General features: G+C 40.2%; 1 long non-coding RNA gene across 2 annotated transcripts; it reads right to left on the bottom strand.

Annotated features, from left to right (window-relative positions):
- Positions 1 to 10910: 10910 nt before the first annotated feature.
- LOC136470820 (uncharacterized) lies at positions 10911 to 13323 on the bottom strand. 2 transcript variants are annotated; one of them, XR_010761871.1, is made up of 5 exons: positions 12952 to 13323; positions 12313 to 12866; positions 11922 to 12040; positions 11753 to 11834; positions 10911 to 11267 (listed from the first exon to the last, which is right to left on the bottom strand). It is a non-coding gene; the product is annotated as an uncharacterized lncRNA (long non-coding RNA). The 2 variants fall into 2 exon arrangements; XR_010761870.1 differs by having other exon boundaries at positions 11922 to 11997.
- Positions 13324 to 17951: the final 4628 nt, after the last annotated feature.

The following is a 17951-nucleotide window of genomic DNA, read 5'->3' as shown; positions in this document are numbered from 1 at the left end:
GAAATGTAGTCCAACTTCACGATCATGAGCCTCCTCGTAGCTCATGTTCAGCTTCTGAGAATGCTACATTCGAGCAGAATTAACAGGTTTAGCAAACAAAATGAATGATTGATAGTTCCTAAATTGCGCAGACAAAACACAATTTTAATTACTATATCCCATAGGACATTACATTATTGCGGTTAACCAGATATGAAATCATCTAGCTATATATACTACACAAAGTAGGAACAGAATAGGTAAGAGTGACAAATAGTTTATAACTAGAAAGCAAATTAGAGAAATCAAAGTTATATAAAAAAATAGGGTTTTATAATTAATTTATATTGTTATATATCTAAATTTGTTATATATATCACTTGCCAATAAATATTTCTAGAAAATCAGAAATCAAAGTTATGCTTTGGAGACTTGAATTTTGAGTGTAGTTATTTAATTAATTTTAAGCACATGACTCGATCCATTTTATAGATATATGATTTTTATTTTTTATAGATATATCTAGTGGTGTAAAAGTTAGATGGCTGCCTCGAGAGACAACATGGATGAAGAAATGATGGATATTATCAACACCGGCACTCAATTTGTCGATGGTGACCAGCAGGATGTAGATGACGGGAGTCAATGCCTGGCTCTTGAAAATAAGCAAGAAAATATTGTGGGAGAAAATACTGGCAAGTTATATATATTTATATATATATTTGAATATCTATCATCTATTATGTGTACACATGATATTTATTTATTCTTTTTTTATACGTAGCCCTCTAGATCGACGACCACAACGGCGAAAAGCAAAAATATTCGAGGCCCGAAAAAGCCATTGGAGGGGCGCTACATAATATCAGAATTCAATATCGAGACAGGCGAACCACTTGGTCCACATGCAAGGAAATTCATGCAACACTGTGGGTACCTTGTAAGGGACAGACTTCCGATCAGTGCCCATGAATGGAAGCAAAAGATCAACGAGCCTCATGTTAGTTTTGTCTCTGATCTTGATAAGAATTTAATTTGGGATGATATCCTTCAACATTTCACGTTGTAAGCGGATGATTATGATGATATCAACGATGATGAGTTGAAGGAGCTAATTCAAAAGTGGGCTATGAAGAAGATGGCCACACAATTCCAGACTTGGAAGAAATCCCTATACACGAAATACGTCAAGAAGAATCTAACGCCCAATTTCAATACTAGGGGCCCGTTCACGAAGTTGAGGCCCTACTGGAATGATTTTGTACACTACAAGACATCGGAAGAGGGTGAGGAACGGGTGAGAAGGAACCAAGAGAATGCCCGACAGAAGGTATACCACCATGGCATGGGATTAGGTGGCTACGCGACTGCCATTCTCAAGTGGGAAAAAATAGAACCGAACATTCTTGCCAAGGGTATCACACCAGAATCACTCAATTGGCCCAAACACGCGAAGAATTGGTTTTTCGCTTATGGGGGAAGACTAGACCTAGAGACCAGAAAGCTGGTTCATGGCCTAAAACTCGAAAGAGCAACACAAAGATTTTCTTATGCTCTACAAGTTAAAGCTATTGGTGCGTTCAGGCCCAATAGAGAGAAGGATGAATTGATGTATGCCATCAGAACTGCTGATTACAGTGGCCGAACGAGAGGTTTAGGATGGAACATTTCTTGGAAGCATGATTTCCCTAACGATAGAGATACCTACAGAAGTCAGCAGAGAAGGAAGGATGAGGAAGCAGCGTGGATCAGCAGGTTGGATGAATATGTTCATGAGTCACGGGAGGCGTTGCTTCAAGCACAGGAGCGCAAAAAAACATGCAAGCTAGAATGCAGGACAAAATCATAAAGCAAGTGCAAATAGTAATGAGTGCCCAAAGACAGGCATCAGATCCAGGAATCAACATTAATATTAGCCCCCTAATTAGTTGAAAAGCAGTTACGCTTCCACAGAGTTGCCAAATCAAGATGACGCAATGCTACGTTTCCCCGTGGATGACATCACTGCACCGTTTACATCATGTGAGCTACATATTCCAAAAGAGAATGCCACAATCATGGTGGCTCTCAGTGTTTTTTCTCCTCCAGATCCTACCAAGACACTAAGAATCCATGGTGCAATAATACCACCTGGATATGTTAGTGTCTTAGTGGATAGAGTTAACAAAGGTTTTAGTGATCTGGCTCTTGACATTCCAGGAGGTGATGGGGAGAAGACTCTAGGAGAAGCAGAGAAGACATTCATACTATGGCGCAAGCGCTGCATCATTATTCTCGGGGTCTCTAGTCCACCGCCGCTTCCTCAACTGCCAGACAATAGGTGCGGACAAAAGTGAACAAACTAATTTTTTTCACTAATTTTCTATTGACATGCATGATTAATAATAACAATTTCTTATACCTAATTATTCTTTTTTGTACTCACACAGCAGGGCCTCCGCCAACCTAAGTCCAATTATTCAATCTCTAGATCATCATAGTGCTCCGGGCAATGATTATGCAATGCCGCCACCGCCGCCACCTCCAAGGAGGTCTCCATCGCCGCCACCTCCAAGGAGGTCTCCAACGCCTCCAAAGAGATCTCCAACGGCTGCCCCGCCTCCCTTAATGATCAAGAAGCAGCCAGCTCCTAAGAGGTCCGTCCCATAAACGAAGCCGTTGGCCCACTAGCCGGCAAAGAAGAAAGACTCCTCTAATCTAGTTTTCTCCAAAAACTGTCTTACGAGAAAAGTGAAAAGGAATTAAATGCTGCAGTACAAAAAGATATGAACAATTTCTTCAAAAAAGTAAGAAAGCAACAAGAAGCGAGGGAGAACCTAGAAAAACCGTACTTCTACCTACCTCTAGATCTTCTAAGAAAGAAGGTGGACCAGAAAAAGCGGAAATCTCAAAAGACCCTGCCAAAATCAAACTATGACCGCTCTCTCACCAAGTCATTTGAGGCGGCACAAAAAAAGACTAGAGCAGGGAAAGGTGTTGCACAACTCGGACAACAATCGTAACAATCAGCCCCCTCTTGTCATTCGTAATGAATATGGTTCAAACTTAAACTTACTGGACGTCGATTTTGAGGACCTAGTTCAGTTTTACGAGGATACGGATTTGGACCTTGCCCAAGTGCTCACTAAAGGACCATTTGCTCTGAAAGTGGATCCTTAGAAGAAATTTGAATATAGAAAGAGTCTATACAACCCTGAGGCCTTAGGTGAACTGGGTACGCAAATATACCTGCTAAACAAGTGGTGCATGGCGGCGTGTGAATGGGAAGAGACCTTTGTTTCTATCAGAGTTAGAAACCAACATTACTTCCGTGACGACGACGTTATATATGTTGAGTTTTTAGAATTACACCAACTATGCCACCTGGACTCTCTCGATAAAAGTCTCATTAGTTGTTATTGTCTGTAAGTGTGATTATTTTCTACTGTTAAAGTGTATATATATAAAGCCACATGTATATATATAAATTATATATCCTCACACTATATTTTTATATATGCAGATATGAGATGACAGAACTCAGAAAGAGAAAGGATAATGTTGTTGGTTTCGCTTATCCAAATGTCGTATTCAAACACCTTAATCCCCCGCCTCAATGGAAAGCTAAACTCGAGAAAAATCTCATGAGGTTCTTAGTGAACCAACAAAACAAGCGCACTCTTCCCCTACAACTTCAAGTGAGTGTTAAATAATTAATGTCGATCATATGGACATTTGTTCAATTATTTGCTTATTACTAGCTAAGCTATCTCCCATATATATATATATATATATATATATATATATATATATATATATATATATATATATATATATATATATATATATTGACTCTAGTTAATGTCGATCATATTTGTGTATAAAAACATATGCAGCAATCACTGGATATTGATGGTCATCGATATGGCCAATAGTCAGTTGAGCATCTTAGACTCGTTGAGAAAAGAGCCAACAGAGTACCAAGACATGATAGATATTATCCAATGGTAATTTGGTCTCTCTAGCAACTATATATACTCCGATCTCTTAACTGCAACAATTATTAAAGATCAAATTAATTTTTTATTTTATTGGACGCGGTGTTTGGAAAAGTTTCATTGAGGAACACCACATGAAACATTACAAAGCGCCACTAGATGTAATCGCACACAAAGTAAGTACTAGCTACATTTATATATATATATATATATATATATATATATATATATATATAATTCAATTAACACCATGCATGCTTTCAATTCACCGGATCTTTTTTTCTCGTAAAAGTGAGTTCTGAGGCAAGAATAGGGAAACAACTACTGCGGATACTATATTTGTGAGTTTATCATGGCGTACTAAAAAAACTCTTGAAGTACGTTATATAAATATATTCATATATTCACAATTTCTTTTATTGCTCATATTTATAAGTAATCACGTGACCAACATATATATATATATATATATATATATATATTAATACTTTTTCTTTAACTTTTATTGAAGACTCTATGGTTGAAGGAAAAAAGTCATACGACATGACCAACTGAAAGCAATTCAAGAGACCATAGCAGGATTTCTTAATGACCAGGTCCTAAACTCCGCCGGCGAGTTCTACAATGACATGAACGAAACATGGAAGCCAAACCAGATGGAGTGAATTTGTTATCCAGGAAATGATAGAATATACAATGCAAACTTTATTTGTAATATATATACATATTATATGTACATAAAATAACGTACAATATATGTATATGCATGTAATATATACGTTACTTTCATACTTTAGTTTGTACAAAATGTTCGAACATTATAAACGTGTAGAATACGTATATTATTAGCAGCGAAGAATGCGTATTCGAAAACCAAAACGAATCATCAATTGAAAATAGAAACAAAAAAATAAAAAAAAATAAAACCTTTAGTTCCGGTTGGTACTAAAGGGCCGGCCCACGTGGCCAGGCTAGGAGGCCTCTTTAGCCCCGGTTGGTATTACCAACCGGGACTAAGACAAGAAACCGGGACCAAAGGAGGGGTCCTTTAGTCCCGGATTCATGCTCCCGGTTTGAAAACCGGGACTAAAGAGGTTTTCCAACCGGGAGTAAAGCATGTTTCTGTACTAGTGCCTGCTCCCTCCTTGGTTTATAAAAGAGAAAGCTGGACGCCCTATGAAAAGCACGGCTCTACATGCAAAAACACATCTCTACACGTCCTAATACGCCTTAGCAGAACACGCACACACCAGAGACTTGGGACCCTGCCCTTCTCTTGACCGTTTGTAACCCCTATTATAAACTTTCGGTGCTAGTAACAGCAGCGATGAAATGGACGTAGGGACGTTCTGTTCGAACCGGTATAAATCTTATGTCCTCTAAGCACACAATCCAAACCAGACGCGCAATCTAAAAATTTACTAGTGGGTGACTCAAAACACCGATAATTATACTTTAGCGTCACGTCACTAAATTTGTTTAGCTGCTGTAGCTTTAAAATAGTGCCGTTATTTTAGTTTTTAAAGCAATAGTACATACAGTAGACAGATATTTCTTGCCTGGCCGTTTGACTGATGCAGGTGAGACTTGGACAAGCAAGATAGTCCTATATGAGAGTCTCTGAAGCTAATACAGCCTAAAGCAAGAATCCAGTTAAACGATTATGCAAGATATACTCCTAACTAGCAAATTAGTCGTCATGAGCGACAAATAAATTTCTCTCAATTCCGAATCCATCGAGATCAACGACTGTAGCTATAGCTAGCTCCTGCATTATTGGTGGGCACACGAAAATTCAGATCTTGCCAGTACTAGCTAATGCAAGTGATGTGTATGTGTGCCGGTGTGTGTACCTTCATCAGCACAACTTGTGATTTGCAGCTACACGTACATGCGTATGTATAGCACATATATGCGATCGAGATGCTATCAAATATTACGGCCATGTCCTTGTATATGATGGAGCCCTGAATTGGCTGCAGTAGTACTGATGATATGATGGAGCGAGTCAGATCACCAAAGCAAACTTGGCCTAATATAATCATGTACGCTGATAATTTGCACACATACTACCAGCAGCTAGCTAGTGAGCTTTTGCTCTTTGCTAGCTAGGCCAGTAAGCATGCATCCCAGTAACATTAATGATATTAAAAAAATGAACCGAGCAGGAGAGCTAGCTGCCGATTACGACATTGATAAAGAAAAGATTTAGACTAGCTAGGCAAGCAGACTAACTCGCTCCCTTCGCACATGGAAACAGTGTGTATAAGCATATGCATCACACAGTAGTACTGTTGTTGATGGAGTATCGAGTGTAATCTCCTAGGGAAAGGACATTAAAAATGGAAAGCAAACATGGCCACGTGATGTAGTCTACCTTGGTCAGTACACCTTGTGATTTGCAGCCACACATGTATGTTTATGACGATGCCCTAGCTCATCGACGCTCTCACAAAAAACCGACGGCTTGTACTAGCAGCTAGTGGTCGGTGTGGCAAGCACGATGCAAGTGACAGCACACCACAAATTTTAGAGAGCTACTACTAGCTCGCTAGCTAGTGCAACGTCCTTGTTCATGGTCGATTTTGTGACCAATCGATCGAGCCCTTAATTGGGTCGTACGGCTATATACTATAATTTCTTAATCAGGGGGCGACACTGATGTGTTGTCTTCATGGATTATTGTGATGATGAGCGGGTAGAAACCAAAACACGACCGCATCATTTTTGATGTGTCGCTGAGCATTCTGATAACAGCATAACGTCTTCTCCGATGCACCATCCATGGGTCTAATTGGTTATCTGTATTAAGTTTACTTATACTCAGGTTTATGATGTGCGGTCTGTTTATGTTCGGTTGTCCGCTTAGGCTCTTATGCAAGCTCGCATAATGCTCAAAGCAAGTCCATTAATGTATGTAGTAGTATTGGCTAATACGTTAGATTTGGTTGTATTAGACAATGCGGATTTGCACAAGCCGCCATTAGACACAAAAATGAAATATTAATTCTCACTCCGCATACCTATACTAGAAACATGAGATCTCAAGTAGAACATGGAGATGACTATATTCAACAAAATGTAATCAATAAAAACACGATTTCTTCAAACATGGCATTGCTTATGTAGGACTATCAAACAACGAGATACTACATACATTCATGCTAGCTTGGGTTATGCTACGTAAGGTTTAATGTAGACTAAAACTAATGCAAATAATTAATCAGACCTATATATCTTGCCGTTGGAGCTTTCAAAACCTCTTTAGTTTGGAAAATATCACTAGGCCACAAAAGGTGATGACGACGGGTTAATTTTAAACCTCAAAAGTACACATTTTGCCTACCACTACGGATGTTAAGTAATTAATGAAGACACATGGAAATTGATGCATGCCTATCACTTCTATTTTAATCAAAATTGATGGACAATAATGCGCGCCATCTACCATGTTTCTCTTATACATATAGTGATGTGTCTCTCACTAATATTGCCCATCACCGGTTGTCTAGGCCCGCCCCGCCTAAGTAGTTAAAGCCTTTGCGTCTTCACCACAACGTAAAAATCACCTCTAGGATAATGTCCCATGATCCACCTGGACTTGATAACCCAAAATTAAATCTAGCCTATATATATGTTGCACAAGATATGTAATAAGTTATTGGTAAACTTATATACATGTTGGCATGTGTAAGATATGCTTACATTGAATAAAGTAAAACTAATTCAGTTTTACATTTGATTTGAAGAGACTATTAATTAATCTTGATGGATATCATAGCCCTTTACATTTAGACAAGAGAATCATGATGCCAAGCTAATTAAGCAATGTAAGAGACAAGTCAGAGGATAGAAGCAACATTCGTATAGGACGTGATTGGTAGCTTGGCTGCCTTAGGCCTGGTTGAAGTTCTGGCCAGCCAGCATGACAGGGATGTGTGCGCCTTCACATGTTTGGTATTACTATCTCCTTTGAGGCAAGCATGACAGGGATCTTGTTTTACTATCTCTTTTAGAGAGCTACTACCAGCTCGCTAGCTAGTGCAACGTCCTTGTTCATGGTCGATTTTGTGACTGATCGATCGAGCCCTGAATTGGGTCGTGCGTACTATATACTATGATTTCTTTATCAGGGGATGGCACTGATGTGTTGTCTCCATGGATTATTGTGATGATGAGCCGGTAGACACCAAAACGCGACCGCATCACTTTTGAGGCCCTACTGGAATGATTTTGTACAGTACAAGACATCGGAAGAGGGTGAGGAACGGATGAGAAGGAACCAAGAGAATGCCCGACAGAAGGTATACCACCATGGCATAGGATCTGGTGGCTACGCGACTACCATTCCCAAGTGGGAAAAAATGGAAGCGGACATTCTTGCCAAGGGTATCACACCAGAATCACTCAATTGGCCCAAACGCGCGAAGAATTAGTTTTTCGCTCATGGGGGAAGACTGGACCTAGAGACCGGGAAGCTGGTTCATGGCCCAAAACTTGAAAGAGCAACACAAAGATTATCTTATGCTCTACAAGCTAAAGCTATTGGTGCGTTCAGGCCCAATAGAGAGAAGGATGAACTGACGTATGCCATCGGGACTGCTGAACACAGTGACCGAACAAGAGGTTTAGGACGAAACATTTCTTGGGAGCATGATTTCCCTAACGACAGAGATACCTACAGAAGCCAACAGAGAAGGAAGGATGAGGAAACAGCGCGGATCAGCAAGTTGGAGGAATATGTTCGTGAGTCACGGGAGGCGTTGCTTCAAGCACAAGAGCGCGAAAAAAAATGCAAACTAGAATGCAAGACAAAATCATAAAGCAAGTGCAAATAGCAATGAGTGCCCAAAGGCAGGCATCAGATATTGGAATCAACATTAATATTAGCCCCCCTGATCAGTTGAAAAGCAGTTGCGCTTCCACGAAGTTGCCAAATCAAGATGATGCAATGCTACGTTTCCCTGTGGTTGACATCACTGCACCGTTTATATCATGTGAGCTATATATTCCAAAAGAGAATGCCACAATCATGGTGGCTCTCGGTGTTTTTTCTCCTCCAGATCCTACCAAGACACCAAAAATCCATGGGGCAATAATACCACCTGAATATGTTAGCGTCTCAGTGGATAGAGTTAACAAAGGTTTTAGTGATCTGGCTCTTGACATTCTAGAGGTGATGGGGAGAAGACTCTAGGAGAAGCAGAGAAGACATTCATACTATGACGCAAGCGCTACATCATTATTCCCGGGGTCTCTAGTCCACCGCCGCTTCCTCAATTGCCAGACAATAGGTGCGGACAAAAGTGAACAAAAAAAATTTCACTAATTTTCTATTGACATGCATGATTAAAAATAACAATTTCTTATAACAAAAGTCTCGTTAGTTGTTATTGTCTGTAAGTGTGATTATTTTCTACTATTAAAGTGTATATATATATAAATTATATATCCTCACACTATATTTTTATATATGCAGATATGAGATGACAGAACTCAGAAAGAGAAAGGATAATGATGTTGGTTTCGTTGATCCGAATGTCGTATTTAAACACCTTAATCCCCCGCCTCAATAAAAAGCTAAACTCGAGAAAAATCTCATGAGGTTCTTAGTGAACCAACAAAACAAGGGCATAGTCTTCCCCTACAACTTCAAGTGAGTGTTAAATAATTAATGTCGATCATATTGACATTTGTTCAATTATTTGCTTATTACTGGCTAAGCTATCTCCCATATATATATGTTGACTCTAGTTAATGTCGATCATATTTGTGTATAAAAACATATGTAGCAATCACTGGATATTGATGGTCATCGATATGGCCAATAGTTGGTTGAGCATCTTAGACTTGTTAAGAAAAGAGCAAACATAGTACCAAGACATGATAGATATTATCCAAGGGTAATTTGGTCTCTCTAGCAACTATATATACCCGATCTCTTAACTGCAACAATTCACCGGATCTTTTTTCTCACAGTGTTTGGAAAAGTTTCATTGAGGAACACCACATGAAACATTGCAAAGCGCCACTGGATGTAATCGCACACAAAGTAAGTACTAGCTACATTTATATATATATATATATATATATATATATATATATATATATATATATATATATATATATATATATATATATATATATATATAATTCAATTAACACCATGCATGCTTTCAATTCACCGGATCTTTTTTCTCGTAAAAGTGGGTTCTGAGGCAAGAATAGGGGAACAACTACTGTGGATACTATGTTTGCGAGTTCATCATGGCGTATGCAAAAAGAACTCCTGAAGAGATCCTCAAAGTACGTTATATAAATATATTCATATATTCACAAATTTTTTTGTTGCTCATATATATAAGTAATCACGTGACCAACACACACACACACGCACACACACATATATATATATATATATATATATATATATATATATATATATATATATATATATATATATATATATATATATATATATATATATATATATACTTTTTCTTTAACTTTTATTGAAGACTCTATGGTTGAAGGAAAAAGTCATACGACGTGACCAACTGAAAGCAATTCAAGAGACCATAGCAGGATTTCTTAATGACCAGGTCCTCAACCCCGCCGGCGAGTTTTACAATGACGTCAACGAAACATAGAAGCCAAACCAGATGGAGTGAATTTGTTATCCCAAGGATATGATAGAATATACAATGCAAGCTTTATTTGTAATACTAGCATGATACGCGTGCTACGCTGCGCGCGCACCTGCTATACACGGCCATGGTAATTATGTTGGTTTAATATATCGATTTAGACCATACGTGTTGATATGTGTAGATAGGTGGTGCATTGCTATGGGGCAACGACTGCATCATCGGTACATCGTTCTAGGCTTCTCGCTGTAGCAATGTGCATTTATTGGTTTTAGGCTGCTATATATGATTTTTCACATGAATTTTACTCAGAATTTGACGTCATAAGTAGTAAAAATGAAGGCAATAAAACCAGTTACTGATCTAACTCATGCAGTAAACAGAACTCCCACTACAAATTTATATACTATAGATAAATAAATTGAACATGGCGTCTAAATTATTAAGATGAAGAATCGCATAATGACCATGTACAGAAGGACAGGCAACCGATATGGCCAAGGATGACACATTGTTTTCCAATAAAACAAAGATTGATCATCATAAATACTAAATTTTGTAACTTCTCTACCTCCTAGTTGCTAATTCCCATAATATCATGACACCAAACTGAATAGTTTCTCTGTACCAAGATGAACCAAACACTTTAGCTGAAATTGAGAACCTGCACATATCGGGTGTCATCATATCACATTATAGTAAGTAGGAACATAACAATGTAACACCTATCAGAGCATTATGCATAGATAGATGCCAGAGTAGATGAGACAAACAGGGGAAGCCTCTTTAGGTCCTACGAATCGAAACTCCAACAAAACTTAGTTTGATTTATTACACTTACTGAGTGTTCCAAAAGTTGAAATTGTTCCAAAATGAAAAGGATAAATTAAACAACCAGAACCATGCCAGCAAAATATGGCACTATATACTTTGCTAAGATTGACCTTTTCAAGTAGGACTTGACTACATGATTTTTTTTTGAGCTAGGCATAGAGGCATCTTTTTTAATATGATCCTATTTTGAATAGAAGGGGAAAACAACTAACAATTCAGACTTAGAATTATAAAGGAATCCGCTCAGATAAGTGAACATATAATTTTTAATCAATACAAAAGGCACGCTGCTTGCCTTGACTATTATAATCTCACCTTAAGAGTATATCCTCAACTAACATTAAAAAAGGATATAATTGGAGTAACCTCTCCTTTTCGTCTACTCAAACCAACTGGTCTGTAAAAAAGCAAGTTTCTTTTTTTATAGCTACAAAAAGATGTGCTAGAATAGATGAAATAAGGAGGCGGCAAAGTTCATTCCTACCATTGAGGCCGTAATTGGAGAACAAACAGAATTCACATATCATGTTTATAGGATCCACACACCATGATGAGTTTATCTGCGTAGCACACCACAGAGGGATGAGTTGCAAGTCCAAACATCTGCAAAGTACATATCTAGTCAAATGTATAATCCTGATCCATTAGCACCAGCATGCATACATAATTTTCTGAATGAAACAAATTAAGGGACAACTGAAAAAATCAACATACAAACCAATTGTTCTAAACTGATTTATGGAAAGCTAAGTTTTTTTTAGCTAAAAAAGCAAACTGTAGGGAATGATCAAAATTTCCAAGGTAACTACTTTATTAGGTCATCTAGAAACCACACAACAGGAACCGAGTGCACATGATCACATGTAGTAACTTACCATGAAAAATAATTCATCTTGTATACTTGCTGCGTTAGGAAACTGACAAATTAAGGTCCTCTAGGTCCCATGGTTCTGAAGCAAAGAAAAAAGATATGAGAATAACTGATGCATCAGTGAAGAGATTTACGATCAGCACTGTAATAGAAAAAGAGCCAAGCATATTGGTTCACATATTACTATGCAGTCAGCTCAGCTTATTTGAATCCCTACAAAGTGAAGCATTACCACTTTCACCAAAATGGTATCCTAATTCACTACAAAGCAAACAAAAAACCAAGTACAGACAAATTGACAAAGTGAAGCATCACAACAGAGACATATCATCGAATACGCAGGATGCAAAAAGCAGAGTAACGTATTGAGTCTGGCCGCTTCATGGTTGCACATGTTGCTGCTCTCCAGGATTGGGAATGCCATGAACCAGCATTGCACAAGATGTTTCTCAACCGGCTTGAACGCCACAAATTCCAGTAGCTGGAGGCCATCATGGCGTAGCCATTGTGCTGAGTGCCGTAATTCATTTGTGCCGCATGGGACTTCCATTGCGGGACCTGAGAGTAGAAAATAAAGAGAAAGTGGAGATTAAAACAAAACTACAATTGAGAGAGGGGGATGGAGATTAGGACCATCACATACCTATCACCTTGGCCACCTCGTTGTTTAGTTGGAGAAAGCTTTATCTCGCCATCATCGGTGTTGCTTTGACGAAAAAGCGAGGCAGCATGGACGACACCACATGGCTTAACCTGCCTACTGATGGCACCGCGATGGTGGATCCGACGTCGGCGGCGGTAGACTCGACGCCGGCGTTGGTGGACCCGATGTGGATGCGCGCATGGCGAGCACATCCGTCGTTGTCGCCTGAGCACGCACGAGCGATGACGATCTGAGAAAGGGCGGCGTGGGATGGGATCGGGGGAAGCGAGGGAGGGGGCGACGACAGAAAGGGGAGGCGCCGAGGAGGAAGAGGAAGGGGTGACGACAGAGAGCACGAGAAGTTGAGGATGGAGACGGAGAGAACGAAGAGCCGAGGACGGAGGGGTGGGGAACAGACAACGACTGATTTGTGCAGCTCTGATTGGAGTACAGTCGCATAGGCCTCCGCTGGGCTCCAAAGCCAGGCTCAGACACGCACGAGGCACGTGGCGGCATCCAATTAATGAACAGTAATCAAAAAGTAGGCCTCTGCTGGCCTCCAAAGCCAGGCTCAGACACGCACGAGGCACGTGGCGGCGTCCAATTAGTGAACAGTAATCAAACAGTAGGCGAAGCAATCTCCTTGCGCGGATCCTAGGCGCTATATGGAGTTAATATATATATATATATATATATTATATGTACATAAAATAACATGCAATATATGTATATGCATATAATATATACGTTAGTTTCATACTTTAGTTTGTACAAAATGTTCGAACATTATAAACGTGTAGAATACGTATATTACTAGCAGCGTAGAATGTGTATTCGAAAACTAAAACGAATCATCAATTGAAAATAGAAACAAAAAAAGAAAAAAAAAAGAAAACCTTTAGTCTCGGGCAAGAAGCCGGGACTAAAGGAGGGGCCCTTTAGTCCCGGATTCGTGCTCTCGGTTGAGAAACCGGGACTATAGGAGTTTCCCAACCGGGAGTAAAGCCCGTTTCTATACTAGTGCATCTTAGCAGCCCCTTTCAATTCATGCATCGTGACAATTCCTCTCTTGTTCTTTTCACTGCAAAAAAACATTAGTTTGTACTGTGGAACGATGGAAAATGCGTGCATATATATATAATATAATATAAGCAGTAGTGGGATCGGGAGTCCATGATTGCCCTCTTTTTCTGATATAATATACATATAGTAATTCAGTATCCATCTAATTAATAATGATCCGATCGATATGATTCGAAACTTTACTTTACTTGTACATATATAGTGCTAGCTAGCTTATCTATCACCTTTTTTACTTGCTTCTACTTAAATATAGCGCTATCAATCAGAAAACGGAAATTTGATTATTTGGTGGCCCGAAATTTTCTTGAGTGCCAAAATCCATCCGCCAAAAAACTATAACTTCCTTGGTGGTTGTAATTTGTATCTTTGGTGGTTTCATTCGGCCTCCAAACAAATACGCAATTTTCCTTAAGTGTTATTGTGAACCGCCAAAAAAATCATTATTTTGAAATTAATACTTTTATGAATTTCTTAAATGATCTCAGATGGAGAAATGACATAAACTAAAGTTGTACTAATCGAAGATATCTAAAACTTTTCAGTTCAATTTTTTTATTTGAATTCATTTAGAGTTTTAAATATACACTACAAAATTCACTAGAGTGAATGCAAAAGCAATGCATCAGCCACTTAGTCACAAGTGACTCTAAGGCACGCACTAGTAAGGAAGCAACACATAAAGGTTAAAATTGTGAGTTTGAACCATGGATTTAAATAGCGGGCTAAGCTTCTGGCGAGAGCCCATGCTAAGCTACTGTTATTTTTTCGCTATGTCAGGTGTGACCGCTATATTATTATCGGGGACCAATATTAGGGTATCCGAAGAGGATCTAATAGTCATCAACATTGATTCACCCGAGCAATCAAGTGTGCGACTACGGCTTCAACCGGGCCCCAGGTGCGCAGGCTCCACCTCGCCCGGCCACTGAGGCGCGGGTCTCACCTTGACCGACCCTTGGAGCGCGAGCTCCGCCTCGCCCGACGGCTGGAGTACGGGCTCCACCTCGCCCGGCCACTGGAAGTGCGGGCTCCGCCCCGCTCAACCGCTGGGGTGCGGGCTCCGCCTTGCCCGACCACTGGGGGGCGGGCTCCGCCTCGCCCGACCCCTCAGGCGTGGCTCCCGTCTCGCCCGACGGAAGCCCATACCGCTGCCAACCACTCCCAGTCCAAGCGTATGGGCCTGGGTCAAGGTTCTAACACTAGAAGTGGGCAGGCGCGCCTCGATGTAACACGTGACCAAGACGGGCCATACCGGGAGAGCTCATGTCTAGAACAGTGCCGGGCGTACCGACGCTGTTCTACACTTCTACCTAATCCCCGCACGGACACCGACGGGTGCGTCAGTTCGCCACGCCATCCACAGGGACGGGATTGACCGCCATCACCGGCAGCTGACGTCGGCCCATGGCACCGGTGACGAACAGGACCACGACTTGGAGTTGTCCCTGTTGACATCTACAAGACGGCGAGACCCGCATATGGGAGATAAAAGATGGTGCGACCCGGAAGACCTTTGACTTCTCTTCATCTTTCTCCTTTTTCCCCCCCTGTATACCTACTCCCCCCTTGCCTATAAAAGAGAAAACAGGACACCCCATGAAGGGCACGGCTCTACATGCAAGAACACACCTCTACACGCCCTAATACGCCTTAGCAGAACACGTACACACCAGAGACTTGAGACAATGTCCATCTCGCAACCGTTTGTAACCTCTACTATAAACTTTCGGTGCTAGTAACACAAGCAGCAGTGACGAAATGGACGTAGGGACGTTCTATCCAAACCAGTATAAATCTTGTGTCCTCTAGGCACACAATCCAAGCTAGACGCGCAATCTAGAAATTTACTAGCGGGTGACTTGAAACACCGACAATTATACTTTAGCGTCACGTCACTGAATTTGTTTAGCTGCTGTAGCTTAAAAATAGTGCCGTTATTTTAGTTTTTAAAGCAATAGTACATACAGTAGACAGATATTTCTTGCCTGGCCGTTTGACTGATGCTGGTGAGACTTGGACAAGCAAGATAGTCCTATATGAGAGTCTCTGCAGCTAATACAGCCTAAAGCTAGAATCCAGTTAAACGATTATGCAAGATATACTCCTAACTAGCTAATTAGTCGTCATGAGCGACAAATAAATTTCTCTCAATTCCGAATCCATCGAGATCAACGACTGTAGCTAGCTAGCTATAGCTAGCTCCTGCATTATTGGTGGGCACACGAAAATTCAGATCTTGCCAGTACTAGCTAATGCAAGTGATGTGTAGTATGTGTGCCGGTGTGTGTACCTTCAGTCAGCACAACTTGTGATTTGCAGCTACACGTACATGCGTATGTATAGCACATATATGACGATCGAGATGCTATCAAATATTACGGCCATGTCCTTGTATGATGGAGCCCTGAATTGGCTGCAGTAGTACTGATGATATGATGGAGCGAGTCAGATCACCAAAGCAAACTTGGCCTAATATAATCATGTACGCTGATAATTTGCACACATACTACCAGCAGCTAGCTAGTGAGCTTTTGCTCTTTGCTAGCTAGGCCAGTAAGCATGCATCCCAGTAACATTAATGATATTAAAAAAATGAACCGAGCAGGAGAGCTAGCTGCCGATTACGACATTGATAAAGAAAAGATTTAGACTAGCTAGGCAAGCAGACTAACTCGCTCCCTTCGCACATGGAAACAGTGTGTATAAGCATATGCATCACACAGTAGTACTGTTGTTGATGGAGTATCGAGTGTAATCTCCTAGGGAAAGGACATTAAAAATGGAAAGCAAACATGGCCACGTGATGTAGTCTACCTTGGTCAGTACACCTTGTGATTTGCAGCCACACATGTATGTTTATGACGATGCCCTAGCTCATCGACGCTCTCACAAAAAAACGACGGCTTGTACTAGCAGCTAGTGGTCGGTGTGGCAAGCACGATGCAAGTGACAGCACACCACAAATTTTAGAGAGCTACTACTAGCTCGCTAGCTAGTGCAACGTCCTTGTTCATGATCGATTTTGTGACCGATCGATCGAGCCCTTAATTGGGTCGTACGGCTATATACTATAATTTCTTAATCAGGGGTGGCACTGATGTCTTGTCTCCATGGATTATTGTGATGATGAGCGGGTAGAAACCAAAACGCGACCGCATCACTTTTGACGTGTCGCTGAGCATTCTGATAACAACATAACGTCTTCTCCGATGCACCATCCATGGGTCTAATTGGTTATCTGTATTAAGTTTATTTATATTCAGGGTTTATGATGTGCGGTCTGTTTACGTTCGGTTGTCCGCTTAGGTTCTTATGCAAGCTCGCATAATGCTCAAAGCAAGTCCATTAATGTATGTAGTAGTATTGGCTAATACGTTAGATTTGGTTGTATTAGACAATGCGGATTTGCACAAGCCGCCATTAGACACACAAAAATGAAATATTAATTCTCACTCCACATACCTATACTAGAAACATGAGATCTCAAGTAGAACATGGAGATGACTACATTCAACAAAATGTAAACAATAAAAACACGATTTCCTCAAACATGGCATTGCTTATGTAGGACTATCAAACAACAAGATACTACATACATTTATGCTAGCTTGGGTTATGCTACGTAAGGTTTAATGTAGACTAAAACTAATGCAAATAATTAATCAGACCCTATATATCTTGCTGTTGGCGCTTTCAATACCTCTTTAGTTTGAAAAATATCACTAGGCCACAAAAGGTGATGACGACGGGTTAATTTTAAACCTCAAAAGTACACATTTTGCCTACCACTACGGATGTTAAGTAATTAATGAAGACACACTGGAAATTGATGCATACCTATCACTTCTATTTTAATCAAAATTGATGGACAATAATGCGCGTCGCCTACCATTTTTCTCTTATACATATAGTGATGT

This window comes from Miscanthus floridulus, chromosome 8, assembly GCF_019320115.1.
Source record: "Miscanthus floridulus cultivar M001 chromosome 8, ASM1932011v1, whole genome shotgun sequence".
NCBI lineage: Eukaryota > Viridiplantae > Streptophyta > Magnoliopsida > Poales > Poaceae > Miscanthus > Miscanthus floridulus.
The sequence above is the reverse complement of the archived record's forward strand: the minus strand, read 5'-3'. Positions and strand labels throughout refer to the sequence as shown.